A 13,160-nucleotide genomic window follows, 5' to 3' on the forward strand; every position below is an offset into this window, starting at 1 on the left:
GCTAATAGGGGAAGCCCTTGCCTTGTTCCTAGATAATTCTACGACCAATAGTCCTACTCTGCATATGTAAATCAATCAATATTTTATTTTATTTTACATTTATGTTACCAGGTAAGGTGACTGAGGACACATTTTCATTTACTGCAAAGACCTGGGGAATAGTTAGAGGGGAGAAGAGGGGGGCTAAATGAGCCAATTGTAATCTGAGGATGTTTAAGCTAAACACACCTATATTTCATCACTGCAGGACAAGCATTAAATCAAATGAATATGTATTCTCCATTTAGACTGTATTTGACATATTTTACTGTATTTGAACTGAGTTGGACCTTAGAAACCAATGGAAAGTCACATTGACCTGAGGAATTTGAGCCTGGATGTAATATGCTTCATATCATTACTCTTTGAACTGCCTGGATTATAAAATGCAATTGAACAAGTCATTTTCATAGTATCCCCAAGAGAAACCACAAGATAACGTCTTGACTGAGGTCAGTTTAGTGTCTTAAGTGATTCGATTTAAAACGAGGTATGATTATTTTAAAGACAAATTCAAGTCGGTTTTATTCATGGAAATGTTATGTTGTAGGTTACATTTTATACTTCAGAACTGGGCATAGGTAGTTTCATAAGTAGTTTCTTTCAATCTATCTACCCAAGCGGGGGGGGGGGGGGGGGGGTATATTTTAATATATTACAAATACAAATACTACTAATTAATGTAATATACTTTAAATAGGATATGCACTTTTCTAGTATATCTTAAGTATACTATACATATACTATCATTAGACTTCAACACACTTATTAAAGAGGTATTTTTAATGCATTGTTTGTCGGTCTTTAAGTATACTGTATGTTCACTAGCATTGCACTTAAAGACGCACTATGCAGAAATCGCTGCGCCATTTTCTAAAAATTCGAATTTGTTGGCGTTATTTTAGTTTATGTGACAAAACAAGCAAGTATAGTTGTAGAGAATCAGTGTACACTCTAAACCGCTTTGAAATATATTTTCAATATCCGAAAAATATTGTATTTTCAGCTGTTTGAAGCTGGTGTACAAAACCGAAAGTAAAAGATGCAAAATGTAGATAATTTATGTATTTATAATACTTAAATGTTAACAAAACACTAATTAAGTTAGCATTAAATGCATTAAATCTATTTAAAATTGTTCCAATTTAAATCATTTTAAATATACTTGAGTATATTTATCACAGACATACTTCTGTATACTTAAATACATTGATGAACTATGACATATGCTTGGGTATCTATCTATCTATCTATCTATCTATCTATCTATCTATCTATCTAGAGAAAACATTTAGGGAAATTGCAGTTGTTTCATTTCATCTAAAATGGTATTTCATTTAGGCCCTCTCTTGGATTCCGGACAGGACAAGAAATGTCAGATGATGAAGATGGACCTAGGTGGGACAACATTCTTTCAGTTTTTGGTTTTTAATGACAAAGGCATTACTGGCCTCTATTTACAATCTGTTATTGCAGTCTCGCAGCGCAATAATAAAAAATGGATCTGTACCACAATAGTTTTACATCGGCTGCATTTTCAATCAATTTAGCCATACATTAGTCTAATCAACAAATTAACTATTTGGGTCTCCCGGGTGGCGCAGTGGTTAAGGGCCATCAGAGTCCCTGGGTTCGCGCCCAGGCTCTGTCGTAACCGGCCGCGACCGGGAGGTCCGTGGGGCGACGCACAATTGGCCTAGCGTCGTCCGGGTTAGGGAGGGATTGGTCGGTAGGGATCTCCTTGTCTCATCGCGCACCAGTGACTCCTGTGGCGGGCCGGGCGCAGTGCGCGCTAGCCAAGGTTGCCAGGTGCACGGTGTAGCCTCCGACACATTGGTGCCGCTGGCTTCCGGGTTGGATGCGCGCTGTGTTAAGAAGCAGTACGGCTGGTTGGGTTGTGTATCGGAGGATGCATGACATTCAGCCTTCGTCTCTCCCGAGCCCGCTACTACAACAATTGGATACCACGAAATTGGGGAGAAAAAGGGGGTGAAATAAAAATGTAAAAAAAATATTTAAAAAAAATGAATTGACCATTTAACATGTCATCGTTTTGTACCCGACATGACCCCAAGCATGTTCCAAGACCAGTTGGCGAAGAAGGTCCGGCCCTTCATTGAATTAATAGACTACCTGAGATCCATTGGGATAGAGAAAGAGCTGCCCCTGCCATCCATTGCTGTGGTTGGAGACCAGAGTTCAGGAAAGAGCTCTGTGCTTGAGGCCCTATCTGGGGTGGCACTGCCCAGAGGGAATGGTGAGTATTATGTGGGCACAATGTCATTATCAAACGGTGAAGTATTTTTTTTTGTTGTGTGTAAGCTATAGCATAACCTGTTGACTGTTCTCTTAGAATTGCCATGATTTATCACTGAGAGACTATTTAATATACACTACCAATAATTTTAGGTGTCAGATAGGGGTATGTCTTGTCAGGGCATTAAAACCTCTTTGGGCTAGACGTGACAGAGTTATATTATCATATCATGATCTGTCATTAGTACGGCCTTGTTCCCCATCCAGGTATCGTCACCAGGTGTCCACTGGAACTCAGACTCTGTTATGTCAGTGGAGTGGTGTGGAAGGCTGTCATCTCATACAAAAACAAAACTTTTGAATTTGATGACCGAGAAGAAGTCGCGAGGCACGTTGAGCAAGGTATGATGGGTAAAAACGAGGACGGATTTAGACCAGAAACTACCTCTTTGAGGAGCACACTCAGTCGCTCTCCGGGAGAATGGTTGACCAATCCTGGTTTACACAGTGTACGATTGTGATATCAGGGATTTTCCTTTGTCCTTTGTGGGTTTTTTTTTTTTTTACAGTTTTTCTGTGCATGAGGCAGATGTATTCCATCACAATTTTCACATTGATTCAACAGCTCAGAACGAGTTAGCTGGAAGGGGAGTGGGGATATGTGAAGATCTGATCACTCTCAAAATCAAGTCTTCCACAGTGTGTGATCTCAGTCTGATCGACTTGCCTGGGATCGCCAGGGTACCAGTACCAGGACAACCAGAGGACATTGAAGCCCAAGTGAGTCTCGAGTTGATCACTTTTTGGAGTTTCTCCAGTAGACTTGCTTGGTTATCTCGTACTGTAGTTCATCATAACAGTCCACCATTTTGATTACGGAGGTTTAACTTCATGCAGATGTGAATTAACCTTAAAATGAGTCATGTTTCTGTTGTTTCCTGGTAATGATTAGTAGAAGGTGAAGGAAAGGAAAGCAGTGTTATTTCTGATTATGTACCACGTAATGATAATGTACCACGTAATGATAATGTACCACGTAATGATAATGCACCACGTAATGATAATGTACCACGTACGGATAATGTACCACGTAATGCTAACGTACCACGTAATGATAATGTACCACGTAATGACAATGTACCACAAAATGATAACGTACCACGTAATGATAATGTAACACACAATGATAATGTACCACGTAATGACGATGTAACACAAAACGATAATGTACCAAATAATGATAATGTAACACGTAATGATAATGTAACACGTAACGATAATGTAACACGAAACGATAATGTACCACGTGGCTCCCTGCTCTTCTACTTTTTCCGCAGATCAAAAGTCTAATCATGAAATACATTTCGAAAAAGAAAACCATTAACTTAGTGGTAATACCATGTTATAATGACATAGCAACGACAGAAGCCCTGAAAATGGTGCAAAAAGTGGATCCTGAAGGAACGAGAACTCTGGGTAAAAAAAATGATAAAGATGAGTTTTCTTTCCTTTTTTAAATTTAAAAAAATATATATATATTTTAATTTTTTACAGTTGATGAAAATGGTTATGGTCACAATTAAGCACTTAGATATCTACGTATTGTAACGCTTTTCATTTCTTTCATTTGGTCTTCCAGCCATTCTGACGAAGCCAGACCTGATAGACAAGGGGACGGAGAAGGACGTGTTGGAAATTGTCCGCAATAAAACCCTTCCTCTGAATATGGGCTACGTCATTGTGAAATGTCGTGGTCAGAAGCAGATTGATGATAAAATGTCCATAGCTCAGGCACTTGAAGAGGAGTTGGACTTCTTCCAAGATCACGAGCACTTCAAGTAAAATTTCTAACGAAATCAACAACAAAAACAAATGGCACATGCCACGAATATACAACTGGTGTAGACTTTTTTCTCTGAAATACTTGCTTACGAGCTCTTCCCAAAGATGCAGAGTGTAAAAATAATAATAAGAATAATAATACAAAATAAAATAGTAAGACGAGGAATATAATAAAATCACAAGAATGTTGCTATATACAGGAAGTACCAGATCGATGTGGAGCTATATACAGGAAGTACCAGATCGATGTGGAGCTATATACAGGAAGTACCAGATCGATGTGGAGCTATATACAGGAAGTACCAGTACCAGATCACTGCTCAGATGTACAAGGCATTTGATAGTACCTAACGCCTGTAGCGTTTTGTAAAGTACATTTTAATTGTTGTTGTTTTTCAAATGCATTATGCTATGATTGACCATTACAACCTTTTTAATAGCAAGCCATGACTTTCAACTTATTGTCTTGCTGGAAGATCCACTTGCGGCAAGTCTCAATGGTACTTAAACCCACGTTAAGGTCAACGGCATCATGAACTTTACCAAGTACCAGGACATTTTGGCCAGACACCTGGTCGCCTCTCTGCCAGGAGGCTGAAACTTGTCCCCAAGTGGATCTTTCAGCAAGACAATAACCCCAAGGACACATCAAAATCCACAAAGAAATGATTAATTGACCCAAAAATCAACATTTTGCAATGTCCACCTTAGTCTCCTGACTTGAACCTCATTGAAATCCTGTGGTTTGAATTGAAGAGGGCAGTCTATAAGTGCAGATGAAGGATATCAAGGAAAGATTCTGTATGGAGGAATGGTCTAAGACCCCTCCTAATCAGTTCTCCATTCTCAAAACACATTTCAGAAAAAGGCTCAGTGCCATTATCCTGGCAAGGTGAGGTATTGAAAACAGGGGTGCCAGTAATTTTGAAAAACATGTTTTTACTTGTTAAACAAAATCTTTTTATTTTTAGCAATTGGGTTAGTATAAAATAATATAATTGTCATCATTTTTAGCATACAACATAGCTTAGTATTTGAATTATATACTTTATAAAGCCTATTTTGCTCATATTTATCAAGGGTGCCAATAATTGTGGACCTAACTGTACATGTTGACATATTATTGTGACTACATTTTTGTAACACTTTAAAATGTGTTAATTAAATTCCTCTCCTTTTCAATGTATAGATCCCTCCTGCTTGAGGAAAGGGCAACCACCAAGCACCTAGCCACAAAGCTAACCTATACCCTGGTCAACCACATCAAAGTTAGTCCAGCCACGTGCTATTATCATTCGATCATCTGTCCTTTACCGTATGCCTCATGTACACCCCAGGTCTGGTGTCTGACAGCCTGTTTAAGTTGTGTATTTGTTTGTTTTTTGGTCAGAAATCCCTACCAGATATGTCCAATCAGATTAAAAAGCAGCTGTGGAACGTGAGGAAGGCGTTGGTAGAGTGTGAGGGTGGGCCGAAAGGGCAGAAAGGAAGGAGTTCCTCATTGGCGTAAGTAACCATTCACCTTTCTCTGTCTTTCACCTGTATCAACTTTGGAAGATTCTTCTCTGTGCAATATTCTTCACCCATAAATATACATATTTTTTCCTGTCTCCACCTTTACTATGACATCATAATAAATATACATATTTTTTCCTGTCTCCACCTTTACTATGACATCATAATAAATATACATATTTTTTCCTGTCTCCACCTTTACTATGACATCATAATAAATATACATATTTTTTCCTGTCTCCACCTATACTATGACGTCTTAAATATACATATTGTTTTTTCCGTCTCCCAAATGTTAAGTCTATGTTAACTAACATAAAGCACATCTGGTATATTTCCTACTGTTCAATGGTCAGTTCAATTTCAACCAATCCAATGGTACCCATTGATTCTTCAGGAGTAAACAGTAATATAACAGATAACAAAGATATAAAACCCTTATGAGCAGTGTAGGGGTCCAGTAAAAATGACTTGTTCAATAAAATAAACACCTTATATTACAATATTATTTTCTATGGAAAGTTGTGTCTTACTTATGTTAATTTTGCGTTACTCTCACAAGGACGCCAAGCAAATGAAACACGTTGGTTTACACATCAATTGCTGATGCGTTAGGATGCTATCGGAAACTGAGATACGAGTTAGAAATAGCTACTAGAATGATCCTCCGAGTTCGAAATGGAAAACTCGGACCAGAATGATTATACAGAGTTTGCGCGTTGTTTATGTTTCATCACTCACCTTTCCGACCAAAAGATGGTAAAACATATTGTAATGAAACAGCAGGGAGCAGGTCTCGAACCCTCGACCTTCGAGCTATCGACTGTGCCGCAGAGTCGATTTCCGCGCTTATAAACCCAGGGTCGTTTCAAAGAGCGCGTCCTCGCGCTAGCTTGCGAGTCTACGTCTTACAGGAACGCGCCGGCCAAGCACACGCACTGTCGTGAGCAGGTCTCGAACCTTCGAACCCTTGACATTCGAGCCCGAGGTCCGGTGCGCTATCGACTGTGCCGCAAAAGCATGCCGATTTCCGCCCTATAAACCCAGAGTCGTTACAATATTGACAACCCCAATAATATGGACAATGTATCTAGTTTGACCCAATGTCAACATAAGCAAGCTAATATCAAATCAAATCAAATCAAATCAAATTTTATTTGTCACATACACATGGTTAGCAGATTTTAATGCGAGTGTAGCGAAATGCTTGTGCTTCTAGTTCCGACAATGCAGTAATAACAAGTAATCTAACTAACAATTCCAAAACTACTGTCTTGTACACAGTGTAAGGGGATAAAGAATATGTACATAAGGATATATGAATGAGTGATGGTACAGAGCAGCATAGGCAAGATACAGTAGATGGTATCGAGTACAGTATGTACAAATGAGATGAGTATGTAAACAAAGTGGCATAGTTTAAAGTGGCTAGTGATACATGTATTACATAAGGATACAGTCGATGATATAGAGTACAGTATATACGTATGCATATGAGATGAATAATGTAGGGTAAGTAACATTATATAAGGTAGCATTGTTTAAAGTGGCTAGGGATATATTTACATCATTTCCCATCAATTCCCATTATTAAAGTGGCTGGAGTTGAGTCAGTGTCAGTGTGTTGGCAGCAGCCACTCAATGTTAGTGGTGGCTGTTTAACAGTCTGATGGCCTTGAGATAGAAGCTGTTTTTCAGTCTCTCGGTCCCAGCTTTGATGCACCTGTACTGACCTCGCCTTCTGGATGATAGCGGGGTGAACAGGCAGTGGCTCGGGTGGTTGATGTCCTTGATGATCTTTATGGCCTTCCTGTGACATCGGGTGGTGTAGGTGTCCTGGAGGGCAGGTAGTTTGCCCCCGGTGATGCGTTGTGCAGACCTCACTACTCTCTGGGGAGCCTTACGGTTGAGGGCGGTGCAGTTGCCATACCAGGCGGTGATACAGCCCGCCAGGATGCTCTCGATTGTGCATCTGTAGAAGTTTGTGAGTGCTTTTGGTGACAAGCCGAATTTCTTCAGCCTCCTGAGGTTGAAGAGGCGCTGCTGCGCCTTCTTCACGATGCTGTCTGTGTGAGTGGACCAATTCATCTCTGTCGGCGCCTCTTCCGGCGCCGACAGAGATGGCCGCCTCGCTTCGCGTTCCTAGGAAACTAATATTATTAGCAATGTTAGCTAGTTTAGGCATCTAGCTCAAATCTAGTTAAAATCTATTTGGTTTCATTGTTTTTCCGACTTCAAAAGCACTCGTATGCCTTCACCAACTACGAGTTCCTCAGAAAAGGATCCAAACACACCATTAGTAGGAGTAAAGTATTTTTTTCTCCATACAAATAACACAACGTTGTCAATATTATTGCTCAAATTTAAAACATTACATTGTACCATGTTTTGTGCGGCTACCATGTTGTTGTGATGTTGTGCGGCTACCATGTTGTTGTGATGTTGTGCGGCTACCATGTTGTTGTGATGTTGTGCGGCTACCATGTTGTTGTGATGTTGTGCGGCTACCATGATGTTGTGATGTTGTGCGGCTACCATGTTGTTGTGATGTTGTGCGGCTACCATGTTGTTGTGTGGCTACCATGTTGTTGTGATGTTGTGCGGCTACCATGTTGTTGTGATGTTGTGCGGCTACCATGTTGTTGTGATGTTGTGCGGCTACCATGTTGTTGTGATGTTGTGCGGCTACCATGTTGTTGTGATGTTGTGCGGCTACCATGTTGTTGTGATGTTGTGCGGCTACCATGTTGTTGTGATGTTGTGTTGCTACCATGCTGTTGTGATGTTGTGTTGCTACCATGCTGTGTTGTCATGTGTTGCTGCCTTGCTATGTTGTTGTTTTAGGTCTCTCTTTATGTAATGTTGTGTAGTCTCTCTTGTCATGATGTGTGTTTTGTCCTAGATTTTTACATATATATATATATTATTTTATTTATTTATTTTAAATCCCAGCCCCCGTCCCCGCAGGAGGTCTTTTGACTTTTGGTAGGATATCATTGTAAATAAGAATTTGTTCTTTAACTGACTTGCCTAGTTAAATCAAGTTTAAATAAAAAATTAAATAAACATTGTTACTAAAAGTAATACTATAACTAACTTTAGTTCTTTAAAAGAGGATTAAATGTGAACTACAGAGGAGTCAGAAGGTGTTTATGTTATTTTTCTCCCTTCAGATCATAACAGAGTTCAATGAGAAGATTACTCGTCTGTCCACAGGGGATAAGATTGTCGAGGAAAATCTATTTGTCCTCATGCGAAGTGAATTTGCAGATTGGATGAAAAGTCTTCAAAACGCCAAGCCAAATTGTAGGTACACTTTTGAATAGACAGGCTATTGCTCAACATGTCTATATCCATAACTTGTACTGATACTACAGTACACGTACACAGATATGTACACTAGTATTGTTAACTGTGTAAGACACACAACCAGTAAGATGCACAACAATAAATTGGTGAGTAAACATTGATCGCTGTTCGCGGTGAAGAAAAAAAAAACATCCCTTGTATTTTCAAAGCATTTTTCTGCGAAACGCCACCTACAGGCATTTACCCTCTACTACACCACTGTGTACAACAGAATTAATCAATCACAATATTATTGTTATTATACTAATAGTAACGTCATACAAAAAGTAATTATAATCGATTATATTTTCCAAAATTATTAACATTTAACAATTTCTCTAAATCTCTGTATTTTTTTCTCCATTTAGACCACGAAGTAGTGCAACAAGTGGTGGATGAATATGATCTGAAGCACAGGGGAAGTGAGCTGCCAGGATTCACTAACTACATGGAATTTAAACGCGTTGTTCAAAGACTAGTGGCTAAACTTAGGGAACCAGCTATGATGACACTCCAGAAAATCAGAGGTAACTAACCAGAAGCCCTAGATTCCATGTGATGTCCCATAGTGCATTGCAATTTCTGAAAGTCCCTTCATTGCACCTGTGAAATGTATTGTTGTGATGCATCGTGTATGGGGGGGGGGGGGCTCTGTGCATCGTGTATGGGGGGCTCTGATGCATTGTGTATGGGGGGCTCTGATGCATCGTGTATGGGGGGCCTCTGATGCATCGTGTATGGGGGGGGGCTCTGATGCATTGTGTATGGGGGGCTCTGATGCATCATGTATGGGGGGCCCTGATGCATTGTGTATGGGGGGGGGGGCTCTGATGCATCGTGTATGGGGGGGGCTCTGATTTATCGTGTATGGGGGGGGGGGGCTCTGATGCATTGTGTATGGGGGGGGCTCTGATGCATTGTGTATGGGGGGGGGGCTCTGATGCATCGTGTATGGGGGGGCTCTGATGCATCGTGTATGGGGGGGGCTCTGATTTATCGTGTATGGGGGGGGGGGGCTCTGATTTATCGTGTATGGGGGGGGGGGGGGTTCTGATGCATCGTGTATGGGGGGGCTCTGATTTATCGTGTATGGGGGGGGAGGTTCTGATGCATCGTGTATGGGGGGGGCTCTGATGCATTGTGTATGGGGGGGGGGGGCTCTGATGCATCGTGTATGGGGGGGGCTCTGATGCATCGTGTATGGGGGGGGCTCTGATGCATCGTGTATGGGGGGCTCTGTGGAACTTCTGACAAGACAAACATGCTTATTAAGCACTCAGGAAAGGAAGTTTTGGTGAATCAGCTACAACTAAAAGGTCAATTGAAAATAATGTTACGTTACATTTTGTCTATCCCATTAACAAATGCATTCCTTTGTGTTTTTCAGAAATGGTGCATACACAATTTGTTAATTTGTCCAAAGTCAGCTTTGAGAATTTTCCTTATCTTCAGCACGTCTCAATGGTAATGGCCATAATCATTTGTTAACAAGACCGTTAAAACATATGTTTTATTTACACAAATTATGCCGTCTAATTTTAAGTATCACACCCAGTTGTTTTAAATGTTTGTCTGTTTTACATTAAATACATTTACACTGTATTCTGTGTTTTGATATGAGGTTGATGTTCTAGCAGGCAGGAATACATGAGATAAAGCAACAACAAAATATATATATATATACTTTTGATGAAGAATTACGCTTACATATGGGTTATTTTGTAGCCTAAAATGTTCAAAATAAACCCACAACAAGATACTTGGATCTGAATCTGTCTCTGAAACAATAACAGTTTTACAATGCCTCCCTGCATCCAAAGTTAGTTGTTTTTGTCCTCGTGGTAATTTAGGGCTTAATTTAACCCGTATCGCTGGCTATAGCGTATCGCTGGCTATAGCGTATCGCTGGCTATAGCGTATCGCTATAGCGTATCGCTGGCTATAGCGTATCGCTGGCTATAGCGTATCGCTGAAGTTCGGCGCTATAGGTCCATTGAAATTTAAAGGCATGGTTTAGGCGTTCGGCGGAGGCTGCATCCATAGTAAACGGTGAATACGTCAGGTCAATCGGAAAATGTATTTAAATGGCAATTACAGATTGAATAGAGCTGAACATCCACAATACAGATTGAATAGAGCTGAACATCCACAATACAGATTGAATAGAGCTGAACATCCACAATACAGATTGAATAGAGCTGAACATCCACAATACAGATTGAATAGAGCTGAACATCCACAATACAGATTGAATAGAGCTGAACATCCACAATACAGATTGAATAGAGCTGAACATCCACAATGCAGACTGAATAGAGCACTTACTCTTTGTTTGAACTCATAGAAAAACATTGAAAACATCCAGGAATGGCAGTCAAACATAGTGATGAAGAGGATCGAGGAACAGTTTCAAATGGAGATGCAGGTCTACACACAGGATGATATCTTCTTTGAAACATTGAATCCTGAGGAGGAAACCCCAGACTGCTCCGGTTACGACACCAGGAGCAAATACCCTGAGCTGCTCAAGGCATACTATGAGGTAGAATGCACTGCCAACTGGGCACAGACGTCAATTCAAACGTCTATTCCACATTGGTTCGACATCATTTCCTCGAAATGATGTGGAAACAACGTTGATTCAACCAGTGTGTGAGTTTCAACTTGGAGATATAAAGTACACTAGCTACGTGCAGAAGGATATATACCAGGATGAAAATCATGCAGCATCTAACAGTTATTGCGCCAACTCCAGTTAATCTGACTGGATAAATAGAAAAACGGTTTAATGTCCAGAATTTCACAGTATCCCTTTAAATTTAGTGGTTAAAATACCCATCGTCACAAATTAACCCCTAACATCCCCAACAACTGATTGCTAGCTCTAAAGTTAACACGCTAGTTCTGACAATCTTGGTTAACCCAGAACTAAAAGTCTCACGTAATTGGTCAACTGCTCAATGACGTTCTGAGTCCAAACGCGTTAAGAGAAGCGATGCAGTGATCGAGGCGCTCCATCCTCTCTCTCTTTAGAATTTACGGGACATTTACGAGCCGAATGACCCCTACTCCTTCCCGAAATACAAAAACAAATGCTAACATCTGTGAAATCGGGATTTGTCTAAATAACCAGTGATGAAAAAAAAAAAGCACCGGAAATTGCTGCTTGTTGTCCAATAGTATAAAGACAGTCCTATGGTACCATTCATGTTTACGTAGTCTGGCCACGAGATTAGCCCCGACAAAACAGAGAATTGTCAGTCGTCACTCCAGGTCTCACTTAAACTTTATTTTCCTCTCCCCTCCTGCCTACCTCTCTCTCAGATCGTGGTGCAGCGACTGGCGGACCAGGTGCCCATGCTGATCCGTTACTTCATCCTGAAGGAGTCAGCCAGGATCCTTTGCAGTAAAATGTTGGGCCTGCTGAACAGCGATGACTTGGACGAGATGCTGACGGAGGAATCAGAGATTGGCCGAAGAAGATCAGCTTTACGGTCCCGTGTGGAGCGTCTTGGACTGGCCAATGACAAGATAGTAGCCTATGAGAACAGAGTGGGTTTTTGACAATGCCAAAAATCTGAGATTTTGTCACAAAATATTAGTTTAAGTATAATCTGATTCAATTTTACACAAATGTTTTGATGTCATTCCTATTTTACAAATGGTCCACAGACAGGCAAAATACACTGTTTTATTTGAAGAGGCAGTAATGGCCTAATGCAATGTCTTTAAATAATAATAATGATGATGATGATGATGACGACGAAGCTATATCTTGTCTATTCCTATTCAACAGAAATGTGAGTAATATGATTCCCTAGTCTCAAAATGTTTCCAGATCAAATGCTCATGAATTGTGAATAATAACCTAATTAAAAAAGGTAGGGGCAGCTTCAGTATATTCTCTACCAGTAGTCCATTGTCAGTGATTATAGGGTTAATATAGCACCTAACCACCATAACAGATAGAGATTCCTTCGTCAACTCAGGTTGATACAAGGTCAAGCCATGAAATATGTCAATTCACATGGAAATTGAATTAGTCTGATAGGTAATAATCATGAACAGATTCCTCCATTAACTTAAGCATTTTTTAAATTAACTTTGTCACTTTCTCTTCTAACAACGAACTCAGTAATAAAACAGGTGATCTATTCCAG

General features: G+C 40.2%; 1 pseudogene; it reads left to right on the top strand.

The window, feature by feature from the left end:
- Positions 1 to 1,411: 1,411 nt before the first annotated feature.
- Positions 1,412 to 12,760, top strand: LOC139389343 (interferon-induced GTP-binding protein Mx2-like; annotated as a pseudogene).
- Positions 12,761 to 13,160: the final 400 nt, after the last annotated feature.

The sequence above is a fragment of the Oncorhynchus clarkii genome, chromosome 30 (assembly GCF_045791955.1).
Source record: "Oncorhynchus clarkii lewisi isolate Uvic-CL-2024 chromosome 30, UVic_Ocla_1.0, whole genome shotgun sequence".
In the NCBI taxonomy this organism is placed as follows: domain Eukaryota; kingdom Metazoa; phylum Chordata; class Actinopteri; order Salmoniformes; family Salmonidae; genus Oncorhynchus; species Oncorhynchus clarkii.